The sequence below is a fragment of the Giraffa tippelskirchi genome, chromosome 5 (assembly GCF_054371585.1).
Source record: "Giraffa tippelskirchi isolate mGirTip1 chromosome 5, T2T-mGirTip1v1.2.pri, whole genome shotgun sequence".
Taxonomy (NCBI): domain Eukaryota; kingdom Metazoa; phylum Chordata; class Mammalia; order Artiodactyla; family Giraffidae; genus Giraffa; species Giraffa tippelskirchi.
In genome coordinates, this window is record NC_137279.1 from 50,743,875 (window position 1) to 50,760,505 (window position 16,631).

A 16,631-nucleotide genomic window follows, 5' to 3' on the forward strand; every position below is an offset into this window, starting at 1 on the left:
TTTTCATATGGATAGAAAATTTTGATGATTTTCTCCATTCTCTGTTATAATTGAAACATTTTACATCAATATACTGTAACTTACTACTAAACTCTGATGCAGAATGAGATTTGCAACGGTTTGTTTTCACAAAGAAAAATTGATTCAAAATGACAAAAGAAAATTACAGCAATTAACATAACCATCCAAAGCAATACTTTCTAAGCATATAAGATGACTAGTATATTCAGTAGACACATGCAATAATTTGGATTCAAATACATATCGACTTTCATCAGAAACCTTTAATTCCTAAATTAAACTGAGTTCTAAAAATCAGTATTTATCTAAGTAAGAAAAAATAGAAGAAATTATTTCTCTAAACCATATTAAAAGTTAATGTTAACCAAATAAAGAGTTTTCTTAGACTCCTGTCTGGTAACATGCTACTGATATTGGTAACAGAGATCACCCCTACATTATTCATCCAAGTCCACAATGTCCCCAAAGTTTGAATTTGTATCTACTTGTGTAAGAATGTCCTCTCAAGTCACCAGACAGATTCTCCTCTGAACTAAATTCATAAACAGTTCCCAGACTGACTTGCTCAACCATGAATCTCATGGACTTGGAAATTAAATCTGGGGAAAGCCTTTTGAGGAACTAAACCCTGGGAGCCATATCAAGATTTCCATTTCACAGTCCACAGTAAGGCTCATCTCTGTTTCTCCAGTTTTGCAACTTCACTCTTTTTACACTGGCTTATATGTTCAAGGCTCATGTGATGCTCAAATCCATCTGTATTAGTGATTCCTTTCTTTTACACACTTCATTTATACGCTTTAGTCTCATTGGGGAACATAAATCTTTCTTGACAGTACGCAAGTAGGCAGTATATTCAAATTCAGAAGAACCAAGAGAAAAGGGCAGAATTTGAAAAAGTTTCTTCTCAGACTCATTGCACTGATCTTGCCTTAGGGAATTTAAATGGCTCTGGTCTCTGATCTATGTTTTAGCTAAAATAATCGGTTTGCTACTGCACTAGAAACAGGTAGGCAGGAGCTTAGGTGACTTGAGTTCTTTAAAAATCCTACTGTAGTCTCTTTCCAATTAGAGATAATTTCTTCTCAAACTGATTCACTTATGCTGCTTAATTTTCTGTTCTTTGAGCCAGTGTTGCTAATTTGCATCAGGTTACTTAAGATAATCGATTAATCTTCCTGCTTTCAATAACTTTCAAAACATAGTCCCTGACTATAACTTACCATGAATTATTATTTTGACTGTCTTTCCCTGTAAAGAGATCAGAAGTGGATTTCCAAAGGACATACATGATTAAATTTGAATAATGCATTAGTTTGTCTGATTACAATTACAGTACCCACTAAAAGCTAACCAGTTTTGATTATGGGTGTGGAAGTATATGAGTGAAGCAAGTTGTGGAAAATAACGAGCCATCATGTTGCAGTTTGGCCACTGCCTTGGGAAACCAGCCATGAGGCCCCAGCATAACCCATGGGGAGAGAATATAGAAAAGGGAAGTGGGAGAAATTTGGAAGCCCAACTTTACTGAATTGAGAAACTACCCGGGAAGGTTAAGGAAGTACAGTGAGAATTTATTTCAGCAAGAATACGCTTTCAGAGGGAGAGCAGACAGACAGGTGAGGAGCTGCTGCTCTGAGTTTCTTTGGCAAGCTGGTTATGCAAGTGAAAATGGTTATGTGGGGCATACAGATGAAGGGGTGGAATATTCAAGGGGGAAGAGGAATTTGGGGGTCATATTCCTTGATTTTCATCCCAGTTCCATCTTCTAAAGGGGAGGAAGGATTTTTGTCCTTATTTAGCTTAGATAAGGGGTGTCATGGTGTCATTGCATGATGGGTACTTCTCATCTGCAAGACTAATTTTATTGTAATGAGATACAATGAGCAACAGGTTACATTCAGATACAGGAAGTTCCCGCCTTTTCCCACCTTTCTATGTCCACTTCCTTGACACTTATCACCCAAAAGGTGCAGTTTCTTGGCAGTCTGGAGGCTCCTGCTTTTCTTTGTCCTCCCATGGACACCCACTGTCTAAATATGCATGGCTTCTTGCCACCTGGCCCCAGCCCACATTTCTCTGCTCAGATCTAGCTACCCGCATGCTGCTACACTCCTATTCTCTTCAGCCATCTTGGACACATTATTATGAATATGGTGCCAAGTCTCTCTGCTGTACCAGGACTCTGACCCTTCTTTCTATGTTCACCACAGAGCAGAAAACACATAGCTTTACATTAAATTAGAGCCCACCGGGTACCTCCGTGGTGGTCCAGTGGTTAAGACTCCTGGCTTTCACTGTGGAGAGGCACAGGTTCGATCTCTGGTCTGGGAACTGAGATCTTGCATGCCACAGGGCACAGCTCCTCCCCCCCCAAAAAAAAATTAGAGCTCATCTTACAGTGCTTTGGCTTCCCTGGTGGGTTAGACGGTAGAATCTGCCTGCAATGCAGGAGACCCAGGTTCGATCCCTGGGTCGGGAAGATCCCCTGGAGAAGGGCATGGCAACCCACTCTAGTATTCTTGCCTGGAGAATTGCATGGAGAGAGGAGCTTGATGGTTTACAGTCCATGGGGTTGAAAAGTGCTGGACACAACTGAGCAACAAACACTGACACTAACTACAGTGCTTTGCTCGTTAAGAATATTGAAACAGAGTAGCTACCATACTTGGTGCTGTGTAATAGGGGATTTGGCCTTTTCCAGAGTCGGACACGACTGAAGCAACTTAGCAGCAGCAGCAGAGATAGTGGGTTCCTGGGAAGTAACTGCTATCGCTTGGAATTTCCTAATGAGTGTCTATTTATGGTGGGCCCCTGGGAGAAATTTGATAGTTTATGATAATGAGATAACTCATGGTGGGGTGGACGAAAGCATCAGTTCTTCAGCACTCAGCCTTCTTTATGGTCCAACTCTCATATCTGTACATGACTATTGGAAAGACCATAGTTTGGACTATATGGACCTTTGTTGGCAAAGTAATGTCTCTGCTTTTTAATATGCTGTCTAGGTTTGTCATAGCTTTTCTTTCAACAAGCAAATATCTTTTAATTTCATGGCTGGAGTCACCATCTGCAGAGATTTTGGAGCCCAACAAACTAGTCTGTCATTGTTTCCATTGTTTCCCCATCTATTTACCATGAAGTGATGGGACCAGATATCATGATCTTAGTTTTTTGATATACATAGTGTGATGGATACCTCAGTCACTAATAAAAATAGTTATAACAACATTTGTAAATATTATGAACCCAACATTGGAACACATAAATGGATGAAGCAAATATTAACAGGCTAATGGGAAAAATAGACAGTAATTAAATCATGTTGGAGACTGCAATATTCTTACTTTCATCAATGGACAGATAACCCAGACAGAAGGTCAGTATGGAAATGGTAGAACTATGCTTTTTTTCTAATTATAGTTGATTTTATAATGTTCTGTTAGTTTCAGAATATATATATATATATATATATATATATATATATATACATATATATATATATATATTCTTTTTCAGGCTTTTTTCCATTACAGGTTATTGCAAGATGTTAAGTATAGTTCCCTGGTCCTTGTTGTTTAACTATTTTCTATATAGTAGTGTTCATCTGTTAATCCCAACTCCTAACTTATCCCTCTACCCCTCCTTTCCCCTTTTCTTTGTCTGTTAGTCTATTTCTGTTTTGTAAATAAGTTTATTTGCACTATTTTTTAGAGTCCACATATAAGTGATATCATACGATATTTGTTTTTCTTTAACTTAGTTCACTAGTATGATAATTTTGAGTCAGTCCATGTTGTTACAAATGGTATTATTTCATTCTTTTTTGTGGCTGAGTAGTATTCCATTGTGGGGTGTGTGTTTGTGTATACTGCATCTTCTTTATCCATTCATCTGTTGATGGACATTTAGGTTGCTTTCATATCTTGGCTATCATAAATAGTTCTGTAATGAAGATTGAAGTGCATGTATTTTTTTGAATTAAAGTTTTTCTCTTTTCCAAATTTATGTGAGGTTGCTGGTTCATATGGTAACTCTATTTTTAGTTTTTTAAGGAACATCCATGCTGTTCTCCATAGTGGCTGTATCAATTTTCAGTCCCACCAACAGTGTAGGAGGGTTCCCTATTCTCCACACCATCTCTAGCATTTATTGTTTTAGAGTTTTTGCTGATGTCCATTCTGACCAGTATGAGGTGATACTTCATTATAGTTTTGATTTGCATTTCTCTGTTAATAGTTATGTTGAGCATCTTTTCATGTGCCTGTTGGCCTTCTATATGTCATATTTGGAGAAATGTCTCTTTAGACCTTCTGCCTATTTTTTGATTGGGTTTTTTTTAAATTGAACTTTATGCACTGTTTGTATATTTTGGAAATTAATCCCTTGTAATTCAAATCATCTGCAAATATTTTCTGTCAGCCTGTAGGTTGTCTTTTTGTTGTGTTTATGGTTTCACTTGCTGTACAAAAGCTTTTATGTTTGATTGGGGTCCCTTTTGCCTATTTTTGGTTTAATTTCCAATACTGTAGGAGACAGATCCAAAAAATTGCTGTGATTTATGTCAAAGAGTGGACTGCCTGTTTTCCTCTAGAAGTGTTTTAGTATCTGATATTACATTTAGGTCTTTAATCCTAATTTAAGTAATATCCTTCTTGATTTAAAACTATACTACCAAGCTACAGTAATCAAAGTTGTATGATGCTAGGACAAATACAGGCACATAGATCACTGAACAGAATAGAGAGCCCAGAAATGAACCCACACACATATAGTCAATTAATCTGTGACAAAGGAGGCAAGTGGTATTGGGAAAACTGGACTGTTTCAATCAAGAGAATTAAACTGGACCACTTTAAATCACCATATATACAAACAGACTCAATATGGATTAAAAGAAAATCCATTTAAGAAAATCTAAACAGCAAACTCTTTGATGTTGGTCTTCATAATACTTTTTGAATCTGTCTCCTAGGCAAGGGCAATGAAAGCAAAAATAAACAAATGAGACCACGTTAAACTAAAAAGCCTTTGCACAATAAAGGGAAACTTCTAGCAAATGAAAAGGCAGCCAGCTGAATGAGAGAAGATATTTGCAAATGTTATATCCAATAACAGGTTATGCAAAAATATATTAAAAGCTCATTACAACTCAGTGTTAAAAACTGCAAACAATCCAGTTTAAAAATGGACAGAGGACCTGAACACTCATTTTTCCAATGAAGTCATGCAAATTTCCAACAGACACCTGAAAGGATACTCAATATCACTAAACATCACTGCAAATAAAATCACAGAGAGAGATCAATTCCATATTTGTCAGAATGGCTATCATCTAAAAGACAAAAAATAACAAGTGCTGGTGAGCATGTGGAGAAAAGAGAACCCTTGTGCACTGCTGGTGGAAATGTAAACTGATGCAGCCACGATGGAAAGCAGTATGGAGAGTCATCAAAAAAGTTGAGAATAAGAGTACCATGCGTGCTATGTGCTCAGTTGCTCAGTTGTGCCCAACGCTTTGCAACCTCATGGACTGTAGCCTGCCAGGCTCCTCTGTCCTTGGAATTTTCCAGGCAAAAATACTGGAGTGGGTTCCAATTTCCTACTCCAGGAGATTGTCCTGACTCAGGGATCCTACCCACATCTCCAGCATCTCCCACATTGGGAGGCAGATTCTTTACCACTGCACCACCATACAATTCAGCAATTCCACTTCTGGGTATTTACCTAAAGGAAAAAAAAGCAGTAATTAGAAAAGATATATGCACCTGTACATTCATTGCAGCCTTTTTCAAAATAGCAAAGTCTTGGAAGCAACCTAAGCGTTCTTCAGTAAATGAACGGATAAAGAAGATGTGAGACAGATATCTATACATAATGGACTATTAGCAGCCATCTGTAAGAAAGAAATCTTGCCATTTGTGACAACATGGATGGATCTACAAGGAATTATGCTGAATGAAATAGGTCATACAGAGAAAGATGAATACCAGAATATTCAGAACAAAACAAACAAAACAAATACAGGCTGATAGAGAATAAAGTGGTTGCCAGATGAGAGGAGTTTGAGGGTTGAGTGAATAGATGAAGGAGATTAAGTACAATATTTAAGGTATAAAATAAATATGTCACAGAGATTATATAAAGCATATGGAATATGGTCCCATTCTAGTGATTTTGCATGGTGACATTAGATGGTAATCATTTCTTAATGTAGGGTTTCCCTGGTGGCTAAGATGGTAAAGAATTTGCCTGCAATGCAGGAGGCTGGATTCGATCCTTGGGTCAGGAAGACCCCCTAGAGAAGGGAATGGTTACCCACTCCGGTATTCTTGCCTGGAGAATTCCATGGACAGAGGAGTCCTGTAGGCTACAGTCCTGTAGTCCTTTAGTCCTTGGGGAATGTATTTCAGTGTTGAATCACTGTGTTGTTTACCTGACACTAACGTAATAGTGTACCTCAACTACATTTTAATTTCAAAAGTCAGGCTTTGAATACTGTCACAGATGTTAGATGCCCTACTCCATATTCCCTCTGCCCAAACCTCTATTTCTCTATGGATGCTTTCTCAGGCACCCCCATAGATTGCCTGGTTCAGAGCATTCCCCTAAGGACTAGGATTTAATGCCTTCAGAGGCATCCCTCAGTCAGCCTGAGCCTCCTGCCAGTGGATAAATACTCCAACTATGTAGTCCTTTAATGGTACACTCTTGAGGTACATCTACACAGCTCCTTAGTTGGCCCCTGGTAGGACTGACTTGAGTTACCTACAGTGGTAATTATGCAGTGATGTACCCCTAATAAAACTGTAAGGTCAACATAAAATCTTGCTAAAATGTTGCTGTTGTTCTATCTAGGAAATGGTGTCTTTCTTTAACACTGTATTTATATCTCCTGGTATGTGCAACAGTTTGTAGCATAAATCATACTGAAAAGAAAAAAGCTACCTTATCTTTTCAGGAGTCTTTGAATTCTGGAATACAACTTGTGTATAATTATTAAACCTCTCCTCTGGTATAGTTGCTGCATAACTTGCCTCAGTGTTTGAACTTCCCAATCCTCCTGCAATGTGGGAGACTTGGGTTTGATCCCTGGGTTGGGAAGACCCTCTGGAGAAGGCAACGGCTACCCACTCCAGTATTCTGGGCTGGAGAATCCCATGCACTGTATCATCCATGGGGTCGCAAACAGTTGGACCCAACTGAGCAACTTTCACTTTCACTTTGGTATAGTTGCTGCATAACTTGCCTCACTATTAAGTAGGCTGTTGTTTTCCAATAGTAGATTGCATTTAAAAATACCTGAGAAGGTTTAAAAACATAAATTTCTGGGCCTCTACTTTGAATTACAAAATTCATCTCTCTGTGAGGGTGTTGTGTGTGTGTATGTGTGTGTGCACGTAAATCCTTCAGGTGATTTTGATGCATGGTTCAGCTTGGGAACTGCACAGAAGTTTGGTATAATTCTTGCATCTCTCACCCTTAAAGGAGGGGAATTACAAAAGACAGAGTGGAAAGACAGAAAGTGTGGGAGTAGAGGTTTATACTATGTAGTAATTGAGACATTAGAATTTTACAGCTACATAATAAAAATGATTTCATGACAGTATCAAAGCCTGTATCCAGGATCACTGAGATGTCTCTCAGTTTGGTCCTTCTTTATTACAGCTTATAATTTAAATGCTAAAGGCAGAAGCCACTTAGATGGTAAAGTATTATCCTTGAATATCTTTTATGTAAATGTAACCTTTAGCCGAGGAAGGAGGAGAGACAATATAATTAGTGAATCAAAAGCAGATAATCAGCACCTCCTGTAGTATTGGCAGATAATTACAAGGCTGGGATTCTCGAAACTTGATATTTGGGCAAGGAAATAAGGAAAACATCTGCAACTCATTCTGCAAAGTTAAAATGAGGTTATCTTGAGTCTGTTTTCAACACAACATTAAATAGCAGATACTAAACCAACCCCCCCCTCCAAAACTCTTGTGAAACTAAAACTAGAGAGCATGTGCAAAAAAAAAAAAAAAAAAACCTCTTCTCACTTGGTATCTATTTCATGAACTAATTTAAAAAATGAGGTTTTTACAATCTTTCATTGAACTTTTAAGAATATATTAAATTTTCTAATGCTATAAAACACCTTTACAATTTAATCTGTCAACCTGTCCAATTTCCATCAACCCCTCCATACACAGTGATGTTGAAACTATGGTGGGGACAATTTGTTTCTAGGACTCTTTCATCTTCAAACTCTTTGTGAAGTTTCTGCAAGACATGTGGCTCCATAAGAGCCATGGCACACTGCATCACCTGGGACACGTTTAATGAATGAATACACGAACAAGTGAATGAATGCGTACATGCTGCACACACCCTTATATTCTGATATTCCAAATTGGCCTTTGCCAATATATTCTCACATTCCACAATAGAGTTGTCAAATATTCATCAAACACAGCCTATGCAAGGGTATCAAAGACAAACAATGCTGGACATTGGTTAAGGTGGTGAAAACAGATTTTATTCAATAACTACTCTCAGTCTGGGAAGGAACTGAACTCTATTCTAATGTGTTCAAAAATGACTGGGAGTTTTGAAAGGAATATGAGAGAGTAAGGGGCTTCTCTGCAGGCTCAGCAGATAAAGAATCCACCTGCAAGGCAGGAGACATTCAATCCCTGAGACAGGAAGATCCCCTGGAGGAGGAAACAGCAACCCACTCCAGTATTCCCGCTTGAAAAATCCCATGGAGAGAGGAGCCTGGTGGGCTACAGTCCATTAGGTCACAAAACTACTTCAGTGTAATTGTGATAAGGCCAGCCACATGGAGTATTCTAAACCTGAGTTTTCCATCAACTAATCTCAACACTGGTCTACTAAGGAAGAATACTTGGTAGAATTATAGATGAAAATCATCTCATTTAAATTATGTTTATTTGAGTAGAGGCTTTTTTGCTTTCAGAGCATCTCTACTATCAGATAAGTTACAAACTAATCAAATAGTTCTTGTAGTTTTGTCTTTCTCCATCATTAACTGGTTTATTAAGTGCTCACTGGAGCATTTTTGTTTGTTTGTTACTTTTTATTGAGATATAATTGATTTACACTACTTTATGTTTCAAGAGTTTACCACTTTCAAAGATTATATTTCAGTTACGATTGTTATAAAATATAGGTTATATTCCCTGTGTTGTAAAATATACTCTTGTAGCTTATTTTAGTACTATTAGTACAATTTGGTAATAGTTTGTACCTCCTAATCCCCTATCTCTATCTTGTCCCTCCCCCCTTCCCTTGCCTCACTGGTAACCACTTTGGATATGTACCCAGGAGTGTAATTGTAATTGTTGGATCATATGACTGTTCTATTTTTAGTTTTTCTAAGGAACCTCCATACTGTTTTCCACTGTGGCTGTACCAATTTACATACCCACCAACAGTGTTCGGGGGTTCCCGTTTCTGCATATCCTCACCAGCATTTGTTATTTGTGTTCTTTTAGATGATAGCCATTCTAACAGGTGATATCTCATTGCAGTTTTGTTATTCATTTCTCTGATGATTGATGATGTTGAGCATCTTTTTATGTGCCAGTTGGCCATCCGTATGTCTTCTTTGGGAAAATATCTATTCAAGTGTGCTGCCCATTTTTTAAATCAATTTCTTTATTTTCTTCATATTGAGTTATATAAGTTGTTTATATATTTTTAAAATTGAAAATTGAAAATTAAATTATTAGTTATATCATTTGCAAATATTTTCTCCCACTCAGTAGATTGTCTTTTCGTTTTGCCAATGGTTTCCTTTGCTGTAAAAACCTTTAAGTTTAACTAGGTCCCATGTGTATATTTTGCTTCTGTTTCCTTTACCTTAGGAGATAATGCAAAAAAATATTGCCACTATTTATGTCAAAGAGTGTTCTGCCTATATTTTCTTCTAGGAGTTTTACGGTTTATGGTCTTACATTTAGCTCTTTAATCCACTTTGAGTTTACCTATGAATATGGTGTTTATAAATTGTTCTAATTTTATTCTTTTACATGTAGCTGTATAGTTTTCCCAGCACTACTTATTGAAGAGCCCACCTTTTCTCCATTGCATACTCTTGGCTCCTTTGTCAGGATTGATTGACCATAAACCTGTGGGTTTATTTCTGGACTCTCTATTCTGTCCCATTTTTCTATGTAGGAGACATCCTATGCATCACTTCAGTGTTCTCCTCTTTAGGGGTGCCCCCTATGTAGGCTGTGTGGGTCCTTCTGTTAAAATGGCTGACTGCTGCAAGTGGTCTGGTTGACTTGGTTGGCCCCCTGTCCAGTTGCTTGCCAGGTCCTGTCCAGTGGAGGTTATCAGCCACTGGTTGGCAAGATAGGATCATCAGGCAGCTGACTGCAGAACCCTGGGGATCTCTGGAGCTAGTCTTGGCTCACTGGTGGGCAAAGTTGGGATCCTGGTCATCCTGAAGCTGGTGCCCACCCCCCAGTGGGTAAAAAGAGGTGCTGGGGCTCCTGCCAGGAGGTAAGAGCCAGATACAGGTCCTAGGGTCTGATTGTCAGGCCCAGGACTCCCAGAGCTGGTGTTGGGTCACTGGATCACTGGTGGATGGCACTGATTCCTGACACACCTGGCTGAGTGGTCAGTTTGGGGTGTCCCAAAGCTTTTGTCTTCCTACTGGTGGGTGAGGCTTAAAGGCCTCAGAATCAACACTTCTAGCATGCTCCCAGGTGATTTTTAGACTATTAATAATGTTTATTACGATGTTCCCAGATTGTTTCGAATACTTTATATTCATGATTCCTGTAATCCTCATAGCAACTTTAGATGGTCAAGTTATCCCCACTTTACAGATGGGAAACTGAGGCATAGTTTCTCTCTACCAGGATCACAAAGATCACATAGGGGAGGAAAAATTTGTTTCTGTCAACCCTCTGCTGCTGCTGCTAGGTCACCTCAGTCATGTCCGACTCTGTGCAGCCCCATAGACTGCAGCCTACCAGGCTCCTCCATCCATGGGATTTTCCAGGCAAGAGTACTGGAGTGGGGTGCCATTGCCTTCTCCGTCAACCCTCTGAGGGTCCCTAACTGGATCTGAACATTGAACTGAAAGACAGATTAACAGGAGAAAAGCAAACAAATTTAATGCAAATTTTACATGGCATGAGATGCTTCATAAGGAAATGAAGACCCAAGTAGCATTTAAAATTGAGGGATTTTATGGTAGGTTTTCTACAGAGTAGAAAAGTTGTGGAAAGATACAATCAGGCAAGAAGTATGAGCTAAGAATGGTAAACTTGGGGGAAGAGTAAGCATTTTGGCTTCTTCTCAGCATTCCTCCATCTTCAAGATAAATGCTCCTTTCCTCCAGGTACAGGAAGGGCACCTCCCACATGAGGGTTTCATGACCTGCTTCAGGGAAGAAGGAAGAGGGAGATCAGAGAGGCCTTCCTGCTTCTACCAGCCTTTCAAACTGCTTCAGCTTAAATTATGAATATGCCATAGTGCCATATTTGGGGGTAGCATGTCCAGAACCCCATCACTAGTAAATGATGAACAAGCACGCAAACCCAGAAATCTCCCTCAGACTCTGATCTCCAGCCATTTTCCTATGGTCGTGCTACCACTTTTGGATGACAAGAGGCCAAATCAGGAGGTCACTTTTGTTTTCTCACCAATACACATCCACACAAGTCCTTAAGTTGTGTTTCCCTCTAGATGCAGCCTGAAGCAAATGGATTGGTATTTTGGTTATTCTCAGTAATAAACAGTTCCTCTTTCTTAGCATTGAAACATCTGGCCAGGATAGTATCAAGACTCCAAACTCATCCAGCTTATATTTTCTCCGTTCCCAAGTTTGGTCCAACCTCAAGCACAAGGTCTCCCGTAGGGTAGGAATGGGACGGATGGGGACAAGGTGGAGAGGACAGATGCGGTGCTTTCTTATTGGTACTGTAAGCTGGGGCTGGGGCCTTTTGTGTGACTGGTGGCCCATCACTGTCTCATGAGATTTGCTTCCTTGCCAATCCCCCTCCCATCCACCCCTCCCACACACACATGTACTCACTGGACACTGGGAGCCTCCAACTGCAATTTCCTGGTGCAGCTGAAGCCTGCTCCCTCTGCTACTCAGTGTTGCCCCTCGGCTCTGGTTTCTATATTCTTTGGCATAGCTCTAGCTTTTTTCCACTGAGATATCCTAACACCCGGCAGGACACTCTCATGGGCCTGGTTCTTTATAGAAGGCTCATGGCCAGTTTTCCTGACAGCCATCCATCTTTGCCTCTCCAGTAGGAAAGTGCAGCTCACTCTGCATGGCTCTGTTCTCTCTAGCTGCAACCTCTCATCTTTATAATTTTTCTAGGCATGAATCACATAAAAGTCCCCGCATATTCCAGGGGACACGACTGAGCTCTCTAAGTGAGCCTTTAGAGCTTCCATCACTTCTCTAAAGAAATCATTATTCTCCAAGCTCTTTGACTTTCTCCTACCTTTCTCTTACAGGCTGGGATGCTGGCTAAGATTGACAGAATGATTTTCACAGGCACTTAGCCTGACCTGTAAAAGTGGTCTACAGCAGTGCTACCTAAAACTGCTACCAATCTATGAAGATCTCAGTAAGGAAATTGAGAGTGTTAGAAACATTTTTGGCAATCTGACATTGCTGCAATATCCAAGAGCATGATTTTGTATTTTACAATAGTATCTATCCACGATGGAGTAAATGGTTCTTCACCATATCGACTGAACAGTTACATCATCTCTTAGGATATGCGATACTTTTTCCCCATTGTTTTGTTTCTTAGCCTTTGTGGCCTCTGCTGAAACTAACAAACTAGGGAAAGTCTTATTTTAACATCCTGTTACAGTAAAGATTAAAAATAATTGTTTTATTCAGATTGGATACGACTAATATACCTGATCAAGGCAAATACTTGATCTTTCTCATTAGCCATAATAAAAGAGGAGTTCTAAAAGTCCAGGCTACTCTGACAAGGCTCTCCCTGTCCTATTTATGCATTCAGGGGTGCCCAGTGCTTCTAAGTCATCACTGGAAGCCAGTATAACTTGGTCTTATCTAGGTGTGTGCCAGCCGAGGAAGTGCATAACTTCTGATAAATAGCTGCCTTGAAAACTATGTGGTTGTGTATCCTAGCTGCTAAGTAGATCAATGTGAAAATTCATCTTTGAGCTGTCTGTTCTCCCTTCCTGAACATGGCCATGGAGGCTGCAGACATCCAGCTGTAGAAACTGGCTAGGGCTGCTCAGAAGTTCTGGGGGAGGTGACAATGGTGCTTAGGGCCAACTCAGCAATTGAGCTGGTCCACATGGGTTTCAAGGAGCCAAAGTAATGCCCACTCCTATAAAACAGTGCCCAGGCTGGGTCCACTGCTCTACCAGCTCCTAAGAAGCAATTCGTCCAGGAAAGGCTGATCCCCACCAGTCCTTAGACCCCAAAGTCTGGTGTCTAGAGGGACTGTCAAGGACTATAGCAATCAGCTTGTCCAGTTCATATGCAGAGCGACATCCCAGGGCACAAGCCAGACCTGCATGCACCAAGTCAGGACTGGTACCAGCAGCTGACACCTCATAGCACAGGACCACCATGACTGTCTCCCCATCGTCCATCCGGGTCCAGGACATTACCTGGAACTGCCCTCAGAGATTCTCAGAGAGTTTAGGAAACCCATCTGCATCGTGCTATCATTCACTGGTTCTCCAACTTGGAATTCTCTGCAAGTTGGAATCCTCTAGGGAGTTTCAAAAAATAGTGATGCTTGTTTCCCATCTCCAAATATTCTGATTTAATTGGTCTGGTGTGCAGCCTTAGCATCAAGAGCTTTCAGAGCTCCCCGGGCAATTCCAAAGTGCAGCAGGGTGTGAATGCAATCAGTATGGTTGGTAGCCCCTCTCAATGAAGAAGAGAAGAAAATTACAAGCGTGGGCTCTATGGGGGCATTTCCTTTGGAAGGGTTCCTCTCAAACACAGAGTTCTTCCTGAGATTTTTCCTACCCACAGTTTTGGAGCTTAGCTCAGAAGAAGGCAACATGAAGCTGCTCCTGGCAGCCTAGCATTACTGTACTCCCAGCATTTTACACTGATGAACTGGGGGCTGGGATCATTGCATTCCCCTGCCGTGGCTAAGAAAGTAATAACAACACTAATTATAATTGTAATTGCTTTGGAATAAAAGATAAAATGATGTTCTCTGGAGAATATTCCAACTCAGTAAAAATGCCAGCAGCATAGAAAACAAACTGTGAAGACTGTAAATCTAGGAACAGCCAGAAGTTTTATTTTCATAGTTCTTGAAAACTGCATAGCTTTTGCAAAATCTGAAATTTTTTCCAAGAATCACATACATTTAATTATTTGAAGTTAACTCTGGCTACTTTTCCAATTATTTTTAAGGGGAAAAAACTAGAAAAAGCATGTATTAAGGAGAAATGTGTGATTATAATGCAGTAGCTAAAAGGGCTTTCTATCAGTACAGAGAATATTTGAAATGAAGGGTAGATACAAGTCTAAATTCTGGGCTTACTCTTAAAAAACTCACTCCAAAGCTATACTCAAAAACAACTTACTTTGTGCACCTCTAAGGTCTACCCCACTGTCTTTCTTTCTCCCCCAAAACATACATATGGATATACTTATTACACTTTCATACATATGCTTGGCAATGAAAAGGTGATTTGTGTAATGTTTAAATTTATGGAAAGCAGCATGGTGCTCTAGAAAGAGCCTGGGGTTTTAGAGTCCTACGGAACTGGCTTTGAATTCTGCCTTTACTGCAATCTAAGTGTGACTTTGAACAACTCATTTAAACTCAGAATCTCCATTTTCTGTAAAATAGGAATATTCTCACTTTTCTCACAGTACCTTGCATGTCTGGGAGGAGTGGAGAAAGAACTAAAACTGAGGAACATCTGTGATATTAGATGAATCTTGGTTCCTTTCCATCCCTTCCCCTCAATTCATTCAACTGAAAACCAAAACTACCCATCTCCCCCTCTCCTGGTACTGTCTACATTAACATGCGTGTGTGCTGAGTTGCTTAAGCTGTGTCTGACTCTTTGTGACCCTATAGACTGCAACCTGCCAGTGTCCTTGGTCCATGGGATTCTCCAGGCAAGAATACTGGAGTGGGCTGCTGTGCCCTCCTCCAGGTTACATTAACATAACTTTACTCTTGTATTACTTTGATTAGCACAAGTTTACTCTTCCAAGATATTCTTGCCCAAGCAAATAACCTGATTGTTTGTTACAGGAACTTCCCAAGAGGCTCCTCAGCTCTTCAATATGAAGCATCCCCAGATGGTTTGTGGCCTAAGATTTCCTGGCTTCAATATCTTTGCCTTGTTATTTCTACCAATGCTAAACCATGAGAGACTCAATATACAAATGGAGAATGGCCAGGTCTCATATAAAAATACAGCTCTGACCCATAATCTGTAGCAGCCAGCCCAGGAAACCAATTCATTATCAACAATAACCAACCCAGGAGGCCAACCTACTGTCTACAAATCAGACTTATAAAAAGTCAGATCGCTATTTCTAGCAAACAGTCCAGGCATCCAAACAATAACTCCTGCAACAACTGGCCTCAAGCAGCCAGGACTTGATTGATAATTGCCAGCTTTCAAATTTCTGTGCCCACTTCCAACTTGGGACTAACTGAACAAGAACCCAAATACGTATCACAGAGTCACATAGGATGCCTTGAATCCAGCCTGCCTGCATATAACTTCCCCATGTCAATAGCCCCCATGAGGAAACACATACATTCCTTCTTTTCTGCTATAAAATTTGACCTCTCCTCTGCTTTCCTGTGCCAAATATAAGTGATGATGGCTGGCTGCCTTGCTCTAAATAAATACTCTTTGCCTCTTCTCATTTGGATGATCTTCATTGATTTCCACAGGGTTCCCCAGTGCCTCAGCTGGTAAAGAACCAATCTGCCAATGCAGGAGAAACAAGAGACATGGGTTCGACCCCTGGGTCTGGAAGATCCCCTGAAGAAGGAAATGGCAACCTATTCCAGCATTCTTGCCTGGAAAACCCCATAGACAGAGGAGCTTGGCAGGCTACAGTCCATGGGGTCGCAAAGAGTCAGACACAACTCGGTGACGGAGCACACATTTATTTTCACAGCTGTTATATTGTGATCCTTTGTCATTGTTTAGTCCTATCCAACTCTTTGCGACCCCATAGACTGCAGCCTGACAGGCTCCTCTGTCCTTGAAATTTCCCAGGCGAGAATACTGGAGTGGGTTGCCATTTTCTTCTCCAAGGGATCTTCCCGACTCAGAGATCAAACCCGAGTCTCCTGCTTTCTAGATGGATTTTTTTCCTACTGAGGCACTTGGGAAGCTGCTTTGTGATCCTTATCCAAATCTAATCAAGACCATGTTAGGAAGTGAACATTTTCATATTTCTACATAGTTATGGATTTTTGAGCAAATTTTACTGGATTCTGGGTTAAAAGACAAGTCTTGGAATTTAAAGAGAAGTTGAATGCCAGAGAACGCCAGAAAGACTTACCTCTCTGGAGACACATGTTTACATTTCAAAAGAGGATAAAACCCAGACCTGGAGACATTCCAGGGTTGTATGC

The 16,631-nt window shown here is 40.2% G+C and overlaps 1 long non-coding RNA gene across 1 annotated transcript in view; it reads left to right on the forward strand.

Annotated features, from left to right (window-relative positions):
* Positions 1–15,910, forward strand: part of LOC145506585 (uncharacterized) — a 29,342-nt gene extending 13,432 nt beyond the window's left edge. The window contains exon 4 of the long non-coding RNA XR_014054052.1: positions 15,285–15,910. This is a non-coding gene — a long non-coding RNA (uncharacterized LOC145506585). The remainder of the gene's footprint in view (positions 1–15,284) is intronic.
* The last annotated feature ends 721 nt before the right edge of the window (positions 15,911–16,631 follow it).